Consider the following 14,792-nt stretch of genomic DNA (forward strand, 5'->3'; position numbering starts at 1 on the left):
GGATTTACCCAATCTGATAGAATAAGCAGCGTTTTTCCCCCGAAAAACGGCAGGCTATTCTGGGTTATTTTCGACAAGATGTTTTTATTCTCTAAATAAAGAAAACAGAGAGAGATAGAGAGAGCGATCGTTTACCATTGCCAAATAAGTTGAGATCTTCGAAGAAAGCTGACATTTTTATTGTTTTCTTTCCCATTCTGCAACTGAAGAATTGACTTGTCGTTTTGCACAACGTTAGCCCATGCTGTATTCAGAAAATTCTTAGATCTTGTGAGGAACCTTGAAATGTAAACATTTAGGAATACGGTCATCCATATTCTATCAAGTAACAGTTTCATATTCAACCAGTTTTGTCATTAATTTGTACTCACTGTAAATCTCCATGAAAGTATATATTTATATGGTTTTATTACCTAGGTTCCAATTCCAAAATCCCAGCCACACTTATATTTATTAACTAGACAAACTATTTGTCCTTGCATCGTTTTGTAAGTAATTTATATAATACACAGTTACAGTAACAATTATATAAATGCAATTTTTATACTATAATGATTACAATATTTCATTAATCCCTCACCTCCCATATACTAAACACATTGTTCTTATACACGTGCAGGTCTAATACAAATACAGTGGTACCTCAGTTCTCACATTTCTTAAAAGTCGAACCAACCAGTTCGGAAAAAAATGACCTAGAACTCGATCTGAATCTCAGAAGTCGAACCGTGAACACAAATTTAAATGAGTCACACAGCACGTCTCTCAGTGAAAACAAAGGGTAAGGCTTCAGTCTCAGCCTCGCATTCCTTGTAATAGCATCCTGCATGTTTACACTAGCTGAATACATATATTTAGACAGTAAAAATACATTTAGACAATGATAGACAGTAACATTATTTATTATATAATATAATACATTTAAAAATAAAGATTTCTTATTAATTATTTTAATATTAATAATAAATCATTAATACATTTAATTATAATAATATTGCCGTGCTGATCGGGGATGGACAAAGGCGCAGACGTCAGGGTGTCGGAGAATACGGGATTTAATTACAGGTAAGGCAGGCAAAACGCAGACGGACAATACAATGACTGGACTGGGGAAACAAACTGAAACGCGGACGAAATAGAGGGCTAATGACAACAACCAGAAACAGGTGATCACACGGGGATTCCTAACGAGGGGGCGTGGCACACGGAAGGAGCGGACGATCGGGGCAGGACACTTTGTTTTTTTTTTAACTTTACACATTGATGATACAATACATGATACATTTATTTTCTTACTTTACAAATTACCGTTTTGATAAATGTTCTTAGATGTGTTTAGTACAGTATATGCTCTTGTTTTATCCTGTTTATTTTGTGTTTAAATGCTAAAAAAAAAAAAAACATATTTAGGTGTAATTTTTTGGGGCCGGGAATCAATTAATTGGTATTCCATTATTTCTTATGGGGAAAATTCGATCAGAACTCAAACTTCTTAGGATTCGATCCAGTGTTCTGAACGGATTAAGTTCGAGTTCTGAGGTACCACTGTAATTATTAAATTCTCTCAAATACTTTACAACACCAGATTGTGCATAACAAAGGAAATATTTCCAAACAAATAACATAAAAAACGATCTATAAAAACATCAGTGTAGCACACCTGCACATGGCAGAATATGGTGTCAATATGAATTGTAAGCTGCTGATTATGTAACAGTTATTTTTGTATTTTATCATTTGCTACTGAGTTATTAGCACTGCTTTCCACAGTTGCAGGTTTCACAAATATGATTTTATATTAGCATTTCTGTGTATTGTAGAGGCTTTTATCCATACATTTATCTGATATTTGTATCCAAAGCAACAGGGAGGGGTTACAATTTTTATGTGTGCTTCTCGGGATTTGAACCTATGACCTTTGCACAATGCTCTACTTGTTGAGCTACAGGAGCTTAATGTGCGATGGATTAATATGCAATGAAAGAACATCCATCTTTCCACCACTTATTCAGTATAAGGTCACAGGAGGGTCTGGGGTCTCCTCTCCAGGATGGGGCAAAATGCAGGGAATCCCTGACAATGGAAAGTCAGTTCATCTTAGGGTACAAACACTAGTGTTGTAGTTCTCGAGACCGGTCTTGGTCTCGAGACCAATTTTTTGTGGTCTCGGTCTTGTCTTGGTCTCGACTCTATTTGGTCTCGGTCTTGTCTTGGTCTCGGACATAGCGGTCTCGATGGGATGGGGAAAAAAAGAGAAAACTGCACATCCTCACAGAACAGTATCATTATTTATTACGCGCCTCAATTCAAATGCAACCAGTCAGATGCATCCATTTCAAAAACGTTACATTTTATACATTTTCTCCACGGACACTGCCAGTGCTTCACAGTCCACAAACATCATACACATCGTATCATACATCGGCAAAAAAATGTCAGAAAATGTCCGCGAAGTCTATAGCATAGTTATAATTCAAATAAATTAGGTATTTTACATTGATTAGAAAGCACGGTCTTGGAGGTGCAAGTCAATCTGGAGGCTCATTCTCTTCAATTCAAAGCAAAGGATCATTACATAGCTGTATTCATAGCTTACCCGAGGCCTCTGTCCCTGGTATAAGAGACGTAATATGAACATCTTTCTGGTACATCCCATCTCTTTCCCTTGACGAGGTCTGATAAAATGGTTATAGGAGAGGATTGCTGAGAATATTATTTTCCATCAGATCTCGTAACTACGACAAATCTGGGAGATTTTAAATGAGAGACATATGGACATACGGACAATATAATTGAAAAGATAACATGAATTTGATTTAACGAGTAATGACACTTTACAGCAATGCCTTTTTTCTCTACAGTTGATCTGGGTAATGTGATGTCGATTCTAGCCCTAGTCTGTTTTCGGTCTTGGTCTTGGTCTTGGTCTCGACCAGTCTTGGTCTTGGTCTCGCCTTAGTGTGTCTTGGTCTTGGTCTTGGACTTGGTCTTGGTCTTGGTCTTGGTACCCTCAAGTCTCGGCAGTGTCTTGGTCTTGATACCCTCCGGTCTCGGCAATGTCTTGGTCTCGGTTTAGGCAGTCTTGACTACAACACTAACAAACACACAGCACACAGTCGCATGATATGGGCAATTTAGGGATGTCAGGTCACCTAGCCACATGTTTTTGGATTGTGGGAGGGACCCACCCAACGCAATGAGAACATGTACATCCAAAAATACAGATTATATGTGAAAAATATTATTTAATCAGGTTTGGCAGATACAACAATGATGGCTAATGTTATCACTATAAATGTATTCCTGAAAGAATAATTCACTTTATTATACAGCTTGCAAAATCACTGGCTTGTCCAAACCCTGTGGTAGTGGTGTGGATAGTGCCATCAACAGAAATTGCTTAATTCAAAACCCAATCCAAAAAGTAAAACTGGTCATTCCTGCTATGCTCTGACTTCTGACATCCCCATAAGCTTATGCACTTCCATCTCCCAGTGTCAGGACAGCTTAGTGCTCTCACGAAATACCGTGCTACTTTTTATTTTATTTATTTCCTCAGGCATTATCCTATCAAATGCAGAATGTATTTAAATAAAGCAGAATTCCCATAGTAGATTTAGGGAGAAAACATTCATAATGAAAAAGTAATTCAGCCAGAATAGAAGTGGGAGGGGCCATCAGTACGAAGATTAAAGCTGAGGTGTGGTGGTGTTAAATGCTATGTTGTGGAAGAGCGCTATGCATGATGGGAAAGTAAAGCAATATGTCTTATTATACACTGATGCATGCGGGTGGAGCAGTAAGGCTGGGATGGAGCAGACATCAATACTGATGGGGTCAAATATGGCTGAAAATATGGCTGAAATGCAGGATTTATAGATGTCGCAGTTTACAGAGAGTTCGGAGGACCTTACAAGGTGGACACTATCTGGACATCTTATCTGTACGTAGAGGCAAACTGGAAAATGCATGGATAGCTTTGCTGAGCATAATTATTGTATTGTTTTTCATTATGATGACAAAATTCTTCTTTCAAACTCAGATCACATGCTCCCACTTCCTATCCTGTTCAATGGTCCCCAATGCGCAAGATGTTTCTAATCAAATTGAAAATAGCAGCGGAGAGATATTGCACAGGCCTGGACATTACTATGACCATCTGTTTTGCTTTCTAATGCTGAATGCACACAGAAATGCTAGAGACATACCAGTAAACATGGCGCAAGTCACACAAAGAAAATACCACCGTGATGATGACAAATTACTGGCTTGTAGTCAGATGGCTCTAGGCACAAATTATGCTAGTGCATGTAAAATATTTTGACACAAGATTCTTTCCTGGGAAAATATTTTTCTTCATTCTGTATCATTTTTTTTGTTTTGATGACAGTCATGTAATTTTTATTTATGTAGATTTTTTACAATGTTACAGAGTTTGACATTAATATCACAAATTCTGGGTGGCATGATGGCTGCGCACTAGTTTCTCATGCCTCTGGGGGTGTGGAATCAAATCCTGTCCCCACTACATGTGAGAGGCGTTTGAGAACAAACAACTACAGCTGATGCATCAGTGATTACTACAGTACATCACAAGAAGCTTGCATGTTTCAGTGTAATGCAAAACGATTCTATCTATCCACTTTCTCTAATCAGGTGTTTCTGAAAAAAAACGTTAGTTGCAAATGTTCTGGATAGTTGGACTTAATCAAACCACATAAAAAACATTAAGAAAAGCAAATTGATCACAAGGGGAAAACACCCTAAAATTTGCAGTAATGCCATGAAGCATGCAGCACCCCCTGGTGACATGCATCCTAACCCTGTTTAATAAGATCACATGCTGCTGTTTCCTGTCCTGTTCACTGGTCCACAATGAACAAGATCTTATGTTTCTTATAAACAGATATTATGACCAGGGATTCCTCACATTACTAATCCACCGAGGGTCAGATGGTTTCATCAAATAAAGTTTCTAGCTAGATGGTGGTGCGCTAAGTCCCCACCGCCTCGCTGCGTCCAACACTTTGCCCTGCCTGCATTTGGGTACTCTTGTGTTTTTTTTCTGTTTTTGTTCTTTGTGTTCGTCCTGGAGGAACAATGTTTCGTTTCACTGTGTCCTGTGTATATGGCTGAGAAGACAATAAACCTACTTGGCTTGACTCTTGACTTGACTTGACTGTAGGCTCAAGGCTTGTTATCAGTTTGCATATTAATGCAAGAGAACCAAACATCCACCCACTGCAGGGCATTTGATCATATACAGTAACTTCGAGGCAAACATGAAAACTGCAGATGCAGTCAAAGTTTGGTTTGTTGTCTACTTCATGCTCACAGATGAGATGTCAGTTGTTTTCATTTTGGTGGAACACACCCTTGACTTTATAACCTCAGAAGACAACTTACAGTGTTTGTTTTTATTGGTACTGCTGTATTTTCAAATGGGAACATCAGGCACTCTATAAAAATATCCCACCCTGAAAATGATAAACCCAGTGTTGAATTATTTACAGTAAACATGACCTCTTTCTGAATGTTTGGTAAACGATGTTCTTAAAATTTATATTCCTTAATCTATCATGCCAGGTGTAATGAGATCCTGGTCATTTTAAATCAATGTAATATTTGAATTTGAAGATTGTGTAAAATTTAATTTTGGTGTTTATACTAAGCATAGGCAACATTCACAACATATTCCTGTATGCGTATTTGGGAGGGTAAGATTACTTCCCCCTGGTGGCCATTAAAACATTCGCGTGTTGAACAGCGAATATTCGCGTGGGTAAACAATCACAGGTCAAAACGGCGTCGTGCAGAACAGTGAACAATTTTAACAACCACGTTTCGACAACCGAAGCAGTCAACTTATCGTGTCTTAATCTAATAAATAGGATGAAAAAAATCTTATATTTTCTTTGGAAAACCTTAAGTTATCCGGAAAACCAGTAACTACTGTCTTGATATGCTTAATACCTGCTTTCACATTCAGTAAAATATTGTTGCAGGTATTTAATCCATTCATCCATCCATCTCCTACCACTTTTCCGGGTCGGGTCGCGGGGGCAGCAGTCTAAGCAGGGAAACCCAGACTTCCTATTTAGTATTCGTGCAAATACTCTTTGCAAAAAGTCAATTTAATAGGTTAGACACCTTCAGATACTGTCAGAAAAAGGGTACATGCTGGTACAGTCTTGTATACTTCTGCCTTTGTGAAGCACTTTGAATAACCTTGCGTCTGAATTGTGCTACGTATATAATCTTGCCTTACCTTGCCTAAGGTACAAACAACATTAATGTCCCCCCAATGGTACAAAAATGTTTCTGAGAGTCAATTTCCATACCTTGAATTAGACTAAGAGGTACAGTTACCTACAGCTAGGGTACAGTTAGCAGACCCTTGAGAGTACAGCCCATGTGACAAGTAATTGTACCCTCAAAGGTACAAATGTGTGCTTCTTTATGAAAATGTGTGTATTACTGCTTTCATTTATGCATCAAGACATTCACTGGTGTTTCCTGGCTCATACCTGGATTTGGAGTTTGATGCGATGATGGACAATCACGAAAAAATTTCATACAATTAATTAAATGCAAACCGATAAAACTCTTAACAAAATCCCAAATTGTATGTATTGTATGTTTTGTTTTGAAAACAAAAAATGTGATTCGTAAGCAGGGCTAACAACATTACTAAGTATTGTGATCTGATTTAGTCGTTAGATTATTTCATGTTTGCTTTAGCCAAATTCAGCAGCATTCATTGGCACTGAAAAAAGTGTATTGAGGTGAGCAAGCTTCAACAGTTAAGGAAAAATGAAGAGGCTCACCTGAAGTTCACCCAATTGTAAAGGCACCTTATACAGCCCTACATCACGCTGTCTCCACTGGAGGGACATTCATTAGGACAACTCTATAGATTTTCACACTCGGACAGACACCCAGCAATGCATCACGTTTCCTCCACTGGAAAGGGCACCTATTTGGGCACTTCTTCATGTTTTCTCGCAGCTTAGGAATACCCGTTACAGCACTGCGTCTCCTTTCCTCCACTGGAAAGGGCACCTATTTGGGCACTTCTTCATGTTTTCTCGCAGCTTAGGAATACCCGTTACAGCACTGCGTCTCCTTTCCTCCACTGGAAAGGGCACCTATTTGGGCACTTCTTCATGTTTTCTCGCAGCTTAGGAATACCCGTTACAGCACTGCGTCTCCTTTCCTCCTCTGGAAAGGGTACCTTTTGGGACACTTTGCTGGGGTGGAATCGAGGGCACTTAATTTCCATTGGAAGGGAATCCATAGGGGCCCTTTAGACCATGGTAAAGGCATGGTATAGGGCACCGCATCACGGTTTCTGCTCTAGAAGGGCACGCATCAAGACATTTCATCACATTTTTTGGCGTCTTTGGGCACCTCTTCTCACATGAAGGGGACACCTTAGATCATCACCATAGGTCATGAGAAGGGCCGCATTTTTTCCACTCTAAAGGGCACTTTTGCAATGTTTTGACCCCCTTTGTCCCCCCTGAGTCCACCAGTGATTAAGAGTGATGGTGATGGACCTTTCAAACTAAGGACGAGTGATACCACTGGCTTTCTTTTCAAGCCGATTCAATCCAATTATCGGTCCCAATACTTATTTTTGGTGCTCACCCAACCCTGATGGTAAATTTGCCAAGCAAGGGGGTTTGGGGGGGGGTGGATTGATCATTTAATTTCCTCACTCACTAGTAGCCCCTGAAAGACTTCCTTACTCCTTATGGATGACCCTGCCTGATAGGAGTTCATCTCCTGCTCCCTATAATAATTTAAACATTTGAATTAGCTGATTGGCCTATTTCCCTGCTAGACTCGATTCTCAAAATTAAACATTCAGATTGACAGCCTATTTCAGTACTGATCGGTGCATCCTTACTTCAGGCCAAGATTTTGTGTGTAATTGAAGGAGAATTACTCTCACATTTGTTTCTATTTATGAATGTGGCCAATTTATTGCTGAAACTTTAAGACAGACTTGGAAGCACACTATAGTGCGATCAGCAACGCAGACTTAGTTCTAAATAATGCCCATAACCATAAAATGTCAATTATTTTGTGTGTTATAACGTCGGGCCTGAGAATTAACATGGACAAATGAAACGCTGCTGCGATGATTAACTTTCTAAATAATGACTTCAGTAAAGGAAGTGTAACATATATTTAGAGTAGACATACATGTCATGTGATTTCCACCGCATAGTGCTATAAAATATACAACATGATTTCAACATGAGCATTTATATTTGTGTCAACTCTGAAAAATCTTATGATGAACAGTAAGAACTGTGCTACTTAGTAAACACTGTACAAATAATGTTTGCATGCATTTATTCATATCCAGTGTTAGGCCGAATTATAGACATAAATGTGTGATTTTTAAGACACTAAATATTGATTAATAGAAAGTCTAAGATCTCAAACACCTTTTTATGGCCTAGTTTTCATGAGACATATGTTTAAGGCTTCATTTGCTTGAGGAAACATCACATGGGTATTAAAAAACAACCGATACACACTATTCATCGCAGGTAGTCAAATGAAGCACACATCGTGTACTGAATCATTCAAGCAATTCTTTAGTACTCAGCTCATAATCAGCTATACCACGCCTGTGCTTTATTTCAATAAATGGTACACTGGCAAGGTCAGACAGATAATTAGTCCATGGACAATAAAATCCAGTACCGACCAATGAAATTTGCAGTATTTACATCCATAAAAGATTGATTGCCGAGCGAGAAGCCGGTTCACACTGGAGCCATGCAGCAGGCCTGTCGACACGCTGTGCGGAGACAATCTATATGTCATTATCACTTGGGTATGGATGATTTTATCTACAGCCGCCCCCCCACAGAGCTCAGGCGAGTTTCTTTTGGGCGCCTCTGAAACGAGAGCAAGTTTGGCGTCTTGTGATGCTGTCTGTGTTCAAATCTGCTCTCTGGAAAGCCGCACCTCAGCTGATGAGAATCATGTCAGCTTCACTTTTGTTCCTTTTCATCATGCTGCTGTGGAGACTGCATGGGCACAGCAATCTGCTGCCCCGCGGCAGGCCTGCTTTTTGGTTGTGTGTTTCCTGGTTCATTCCATAGGGTTAAAAGAAAAAAATCTTTTTAAAATCCTGTTTGTGTTCTAAGAAAACTTTTGAGGAAATTGTTTCAACAGTTCATGCAGTGTTAAAATTATTCCCAAGGGACTCTGTACTCTTATTCAAGGGTGTAGGAGAGAGTTTGATACAGGAGGACACAACTTGGTAGGGTACTAGCTGACAAAATATTCCAGCCCTTAAAACTGTATGTATGAATAAGTGTTGACGGTATTACTAGGTCAAATTTTATACAAGAAATAGCTTGACATTACGTTTGAAATCAATTAGAACAAAAAAACACACACATACACACATATTTAATATGTTTAATATAATGAATCAAGATACTTGTACACATCATAACTATAACAATCTGTAATCTAGGGTAATTCATACTCTCTCTCTCATTGTGAGTTAAATAGCCTTACATTTAATGGCATTTTTAAAAGTTGACCACCATAATACATGAGTGATTTTTGGAAAGATTTCGTGGCTGGTGTTATGTAGGTAGCCAGATAATAAATTATCTAGATAACTGAAAAATTGATTGATGTGTGATTCATGAATTACTGCATTTATGTTCTGAAAATACACTTAAGACTTAAATTTATTTAGAAATTATGAGCTATCCATCTCGATAGACTAGGTCCCTTGTCATGTGAGGACTTCAAAATTGTTGAATGTTACGTGTATTTGCTACAGAAGAGTAGTAAACACATTATTTATTCCGCTAAAGAAAATAATTTCAAAGTAACAGTTTTTTATTGGGGGTGGGGGGTGAAGTTAACTTAAACATTATGGTTGACACCCCCCCCCCCCCCTTCCCCCAGTCCATACGTCCTTGCTTTTTATTGACAAACAGAGGTAATTTTTGTACATAAAATTTACAAAAATTTATCAAAAGATCCCGACCATTTAAAACATCATTTAACCTCATGTAACCAGCAGATGGCGATACACCCTCTTAAATGTCATAAAGCGTATTCAGCTAAACTCGGCATTTTTCGGGCCGTTTTGACCGTGCATTCAAGATTCAAGCAATTTATTGTCGTCTGTACCGCAACGAAATGAAATTCGTTTGTTCATTTACTGAGTTAGGCACTTGAATTGCTAATAGTATTAATATACTTCTACACAAAAATTGTATTTATGCTCAAATTTATTTGTTTAAAGGAAAGCTTTCTGACTGGTTTGTGTGTGTGTGTGTGTGTGTGTGTGGGTTTGCATACTGTAGATCACGTCTGGTGACCAAAATGTCCCCAAAATGTGGTGAAAGCTGAAACTTTCTTACTGTTGGGGACATTTTTCAGGTGGCCATTTTTATAACAAATTTTATAAAATATTTGTGAATGCAATCAAAAAAGTTAAAATGCCAGATGCCAAATGTTTCGTTACTTCTGGTTAAGGTTAGAACTGGGTAGGGGTTAAGGGTGTCGTGACTGGGATTACGTTTTTTTCCATAGAAATGAATTGAAAGTCCCCATTTAGATAGGTACGCCAACATTGGTCATAATGAAAAAAATAGTATGATATCCTCTTCATTCGTAAAATTCAATCATACCTATTAAACATGTTCAACAGTTTTTACAATGTGAAACTAAAATTTTGTAATCAAAATTGACTAATTAGCACCTTATGTACGTCACATGAAACAAAAAAATCTGTGTACACTTACCTGAGTGTTCTACCTTAATCGTCCTCCTCAGGTTAATCACAAATCACACTAAATATGCTAAATCATACAAACCCACTTGTCAAAATAAATGAAAAATGCACAAGCGGGCCAGCATGAGATAGAGAAAGGCAACACTGATCATTCTCATTTGACACAGCATGCTGTGCAAATGTCTTCAACTAAAAAATACATTTTTGCAGTATTTTGGAACACAGTGCTGTCATGGACATGCGAGCCATCAGCAGAGATGCATATTAACCATCTGTCCCGACTCGTGGAGTAAAATGCGTTCCATTAGGGCAGCCGTAGGTCTGTACCGATGTTATGTGTGGCCTGTAGAGGTGATTTCAGTAAATAATTAATCTTGTAGGCCAGATATGCACAATCACTGCATTAGCTGGGCAAGGAGAGGACATGGAGAACGAACATAGTCTGTATCAGTCTCACTCTACAGTCTCGAGGTCACAATGTTCAATTTCTGTTCAGCTGTTAACTTAATATTCCGGAATCAGCATTCCTTCAGCGGAGTTTGAGATTAGCGGGAAATCGTTCCCGGCCATAGTAGCTTGGGGCAGCCAGTTTGCGATGCATTTTTCATCATAGTGTCGCAGGGACCCGGCTCTTCCTGCGATATTAATGTACGGCAGCGGCGAGGCAGCGTGACGTGGCGGACCGCGGGCGGCGGGAGGCTGGCGCAGCAGAGGGATGATCTAAAAGGCCGCGGCCCACATTGTTTCACCACGCCGGCCCCCCTCAGCGGCGGCACGAGGGGAAATCGACCCATAATGCCAGGACGGATTTGGGGAAATGAGGCAGACAGGCAGTAAATAATCGTTGCCGTAGCTCCCGCCCCCCCGGCCATGGCGGCATGACCACACCGTATCCCAGACCAAAAGCTGTCACCCCTGTGGAAACATTACCTCTGCCTCCACAATTTGTACACTTAACACTCCACTTGGCTCATGACAGGTGCTTATTTGCCCATACTGGTGGACCCATACTGGTGGACCCATACTGGTGGACCCATACTGGTGAACCCATACTGGTGGACCCATACTGGTGGACCCTTCTTTTTTTTTAAAATATAATAATATAATAAAACATGCAACATCTGCTTCTGTGTACACGTCATAATGGGCACATCCCCCCGCCCCCCCCCCCGCCCACCAGCCCCAGCTTAATTATGGCATTAATACTTTTCCGAACAGTGGCAAAAATAAAACTTCCACAGTGAGGTGTTTGATCTTCTGGATTGCTGACCCCCCCATGTTGCCTTTGGACGCCAGTGCGCGGGTGTCACCCACCCGTGGTGGTTACGTATCATCACTTCCTCTCTCCGCTCCCCCCCCCCCATCTCTGAAATCGTCTTCCACAATAATGTGCAGGGAGTAATTGAGTAGCTGAGTGCCCATATTGAACCTTTGCATTTTTTAAAAAGCAGTGAGTGGCGGTGGGGGGTGGGGGGTGACACGATTCACGCACTCTGAAAAACACTCCTGATTTTTGCCCAGTAGCGAGCAGCGTAAGTAATTTAAGTGCCTTTTTAAAGTGTGCACGCTGGCTTGTCCCCGGTTCGTGAGTTTGGATACGTGATATTTATATATCCCCACATCATGCATTTTTTTCTGTTTTAATGACCGTTCTTCTTCTCATGTTGGAAACGGTGTCAGAAAAGCTGCATGCTAATAAGCACAGATTGTTTTTTTCCCCCAGCTCAATTCCCAGGTATCCCTTCTTGTTTTCCGCACTAAGAGCTCCAGGGGAACCTTCCAGAGCCTTTGTGCACCGGTCGAGACCTCAAGGTCGGGCCGAAGTGAAGTGATTGCCGGTTTCTCTGGGTGGACTTTTGGCACACGGATCACTCCTTACTTACTCCTCATGAGTTACTCCTCTTAGTTGGAGTCCAGTTAGAATTTTTATTCCCGCAGCTGCGGGCATGGGTCCTGCACGGCAAACCGTTTTACGCAGGCCGATCCTGCCGGGATGGCGATGGAGAAGACAGCACGAGCTCCAGCCGCTGTGGACCTGAAATGAAGCCCCAGTGAACTGTGGCACAGCTGACCTGCTCGCCGACTCGCGGCGCCATCAAGCTCCTGCAGGGGTCCTCGTGTCAGGTTCTTCAATCCCCGCTATATTACACCTATGAAAGCGTACTCACGGCAGAGAAGCAGGGGCTATTTCTGTTGGGGTGGCTGTGTCAAAGGAAAAAAAAAAAAGAGAGAAAGTGAAACTGTAGGTGAGCATTTTAAACTGTTGGGAACAGATGCTGGTGGACAAAGACGTAATTCCCACACCAGACCCCCCGCCCCCTCCCCTAATTCCGCAAATTCTGCTGGAATGTGTCTTCGTTGAATTTGACTGAATGCCTTTTTTTTTGCATCTGGGGCCAAAGCAGCATCTCTGATCTCATTTTCGTGCGCAACGTACGTTTAAATTATCGGCCCTGTTCGTACGCGGAAACATAACTGCTGGGATTTCAGCCGCCCTCATTGAGATGCTAACCATCCAAAAGGTTTTTATTTAATCGGTTTGATGATTACTTTGTGCAGACCTTTAGAAGCTTCTATTTTTTTTAAGGCAAGCTGGTGTTAGGTTAGGTATTTAGTGTGTTTGTTTAATGAAAGAAACTTGTGAGAGAATTTTCAGGATGTCCCTATAGAAGGAGGTCGTGGAACTGATTCTCAAACAAATATCAAAAGACCCATGTACCTTCACTGTCGCGCACTGCCGCTCCTCCACCTTTGCCTGTTTTTCCGTCCAGGTGGGGGCTTATAACATTCCCCAGACGGCAAGTGAAGACCCTCCAGTAGACTTACAGAGCAGGGAGCCCAGACCCAGCTGTCCAGGCCATGCCAAACCCACGACACGGCAGAATTAAGGAACGGACAAAAAAGATCCTGCATTCATACGGAGGGGAGGAGTGTTTAAAGACTAATTTCTGTGTGATTTTATTTCGATTTACCATGAAGACACAGGAAACGCCCCTCGTGATTATATGTATATTTACTGTCTCTCTGGAATGTTCGCTACCTTGTCGGGAATGAACAGATGAAGTCAGCTTTGAGGTTGAGTCTGGATCAGCTCTGGGAACATGGGTCTCCTCATCAAAGCTCCCAACTTGTGATACCCACAGCAAGCCTTCTCAATCCCTCTGTGTGCTTACACACTCATTAGTGTTTATGCACTCATTAGTATTTACGCACTCGTAAGCGACAGCCGCACTCCGACATTGAGTTCAGAATGATCTCCTTCGGCCTCTGCTGGCATTCTGGTGGACCGGCTCTGTACGGCTGCATCTGGGCAATGTCACCGGCTACCCGTCCCACCGAGCGAGGGATTTGGAGCAGCAGTGCCCCGAGCCGGGCTGACGATGTCCGGGTTAATTACACGAGCGGTAACTTTAATTCCAGCGTCAGCATCTTCCAGGGCTCAGGCTTTCAATCACCCCTTTTAAAATCACCCACTTCCAGTAACGTGTCATTTGAACAAAAGCAGCCCCCCCCACCCCCCTGCAGCTTATTAATACATCTTGACTTGTGAGAGTTGATGGGAAGTAGCTTAGTAACTGCTAACAGGCTGCCCCTCAAACACTTTCAGGAGCCTTGAAAGCAACTGTTTCATATTGTAAATAATTAAATGTTTGATTGAGCGCATCCCCTACCATGACGCCCTCCGCCAGCGACATCCCCTGGTTTTTTAATCACTGTTGCCATGTTAAAGTCCTTACCTCTTGCATTCAAAGTCATAGGTTTGCCTTTCATTTTCAAATCCCATTGCCATGGTTGACAATTCAAAAACATAAATGAGATTACTCTCCTTTTTGTCCTTGTCAATCACGGGCGCTACACGGTTGTCACGGCGACACTGTGGGGATTCTAGGGGGGAGGCTGTCAGGTGGTATTAGTGCCCCAACTCCGCAACTAAAACCTGCCCTTTTTTACATAACAAAAACCCCAGTAATGCATTATTTAGTGACCCGATCAGGCGTCATTTCTG

This window comes from Paramormyrops kingsleyae, chromosome 11 (genome assembly GCF_048594095.1).
Source record: "Paramormyrops kingsleyae isolate MSU_618 chromosome 11, PKINGS_0.4, whole genome shotgun sequence".
Taxonomy (NCBI): Eukaryota; Metazoa; Chordata; class Actinopteri; order Osteoglossiformes; family Mormyridae; genus Paramormyrops; species Paramormyrops kingsleyae.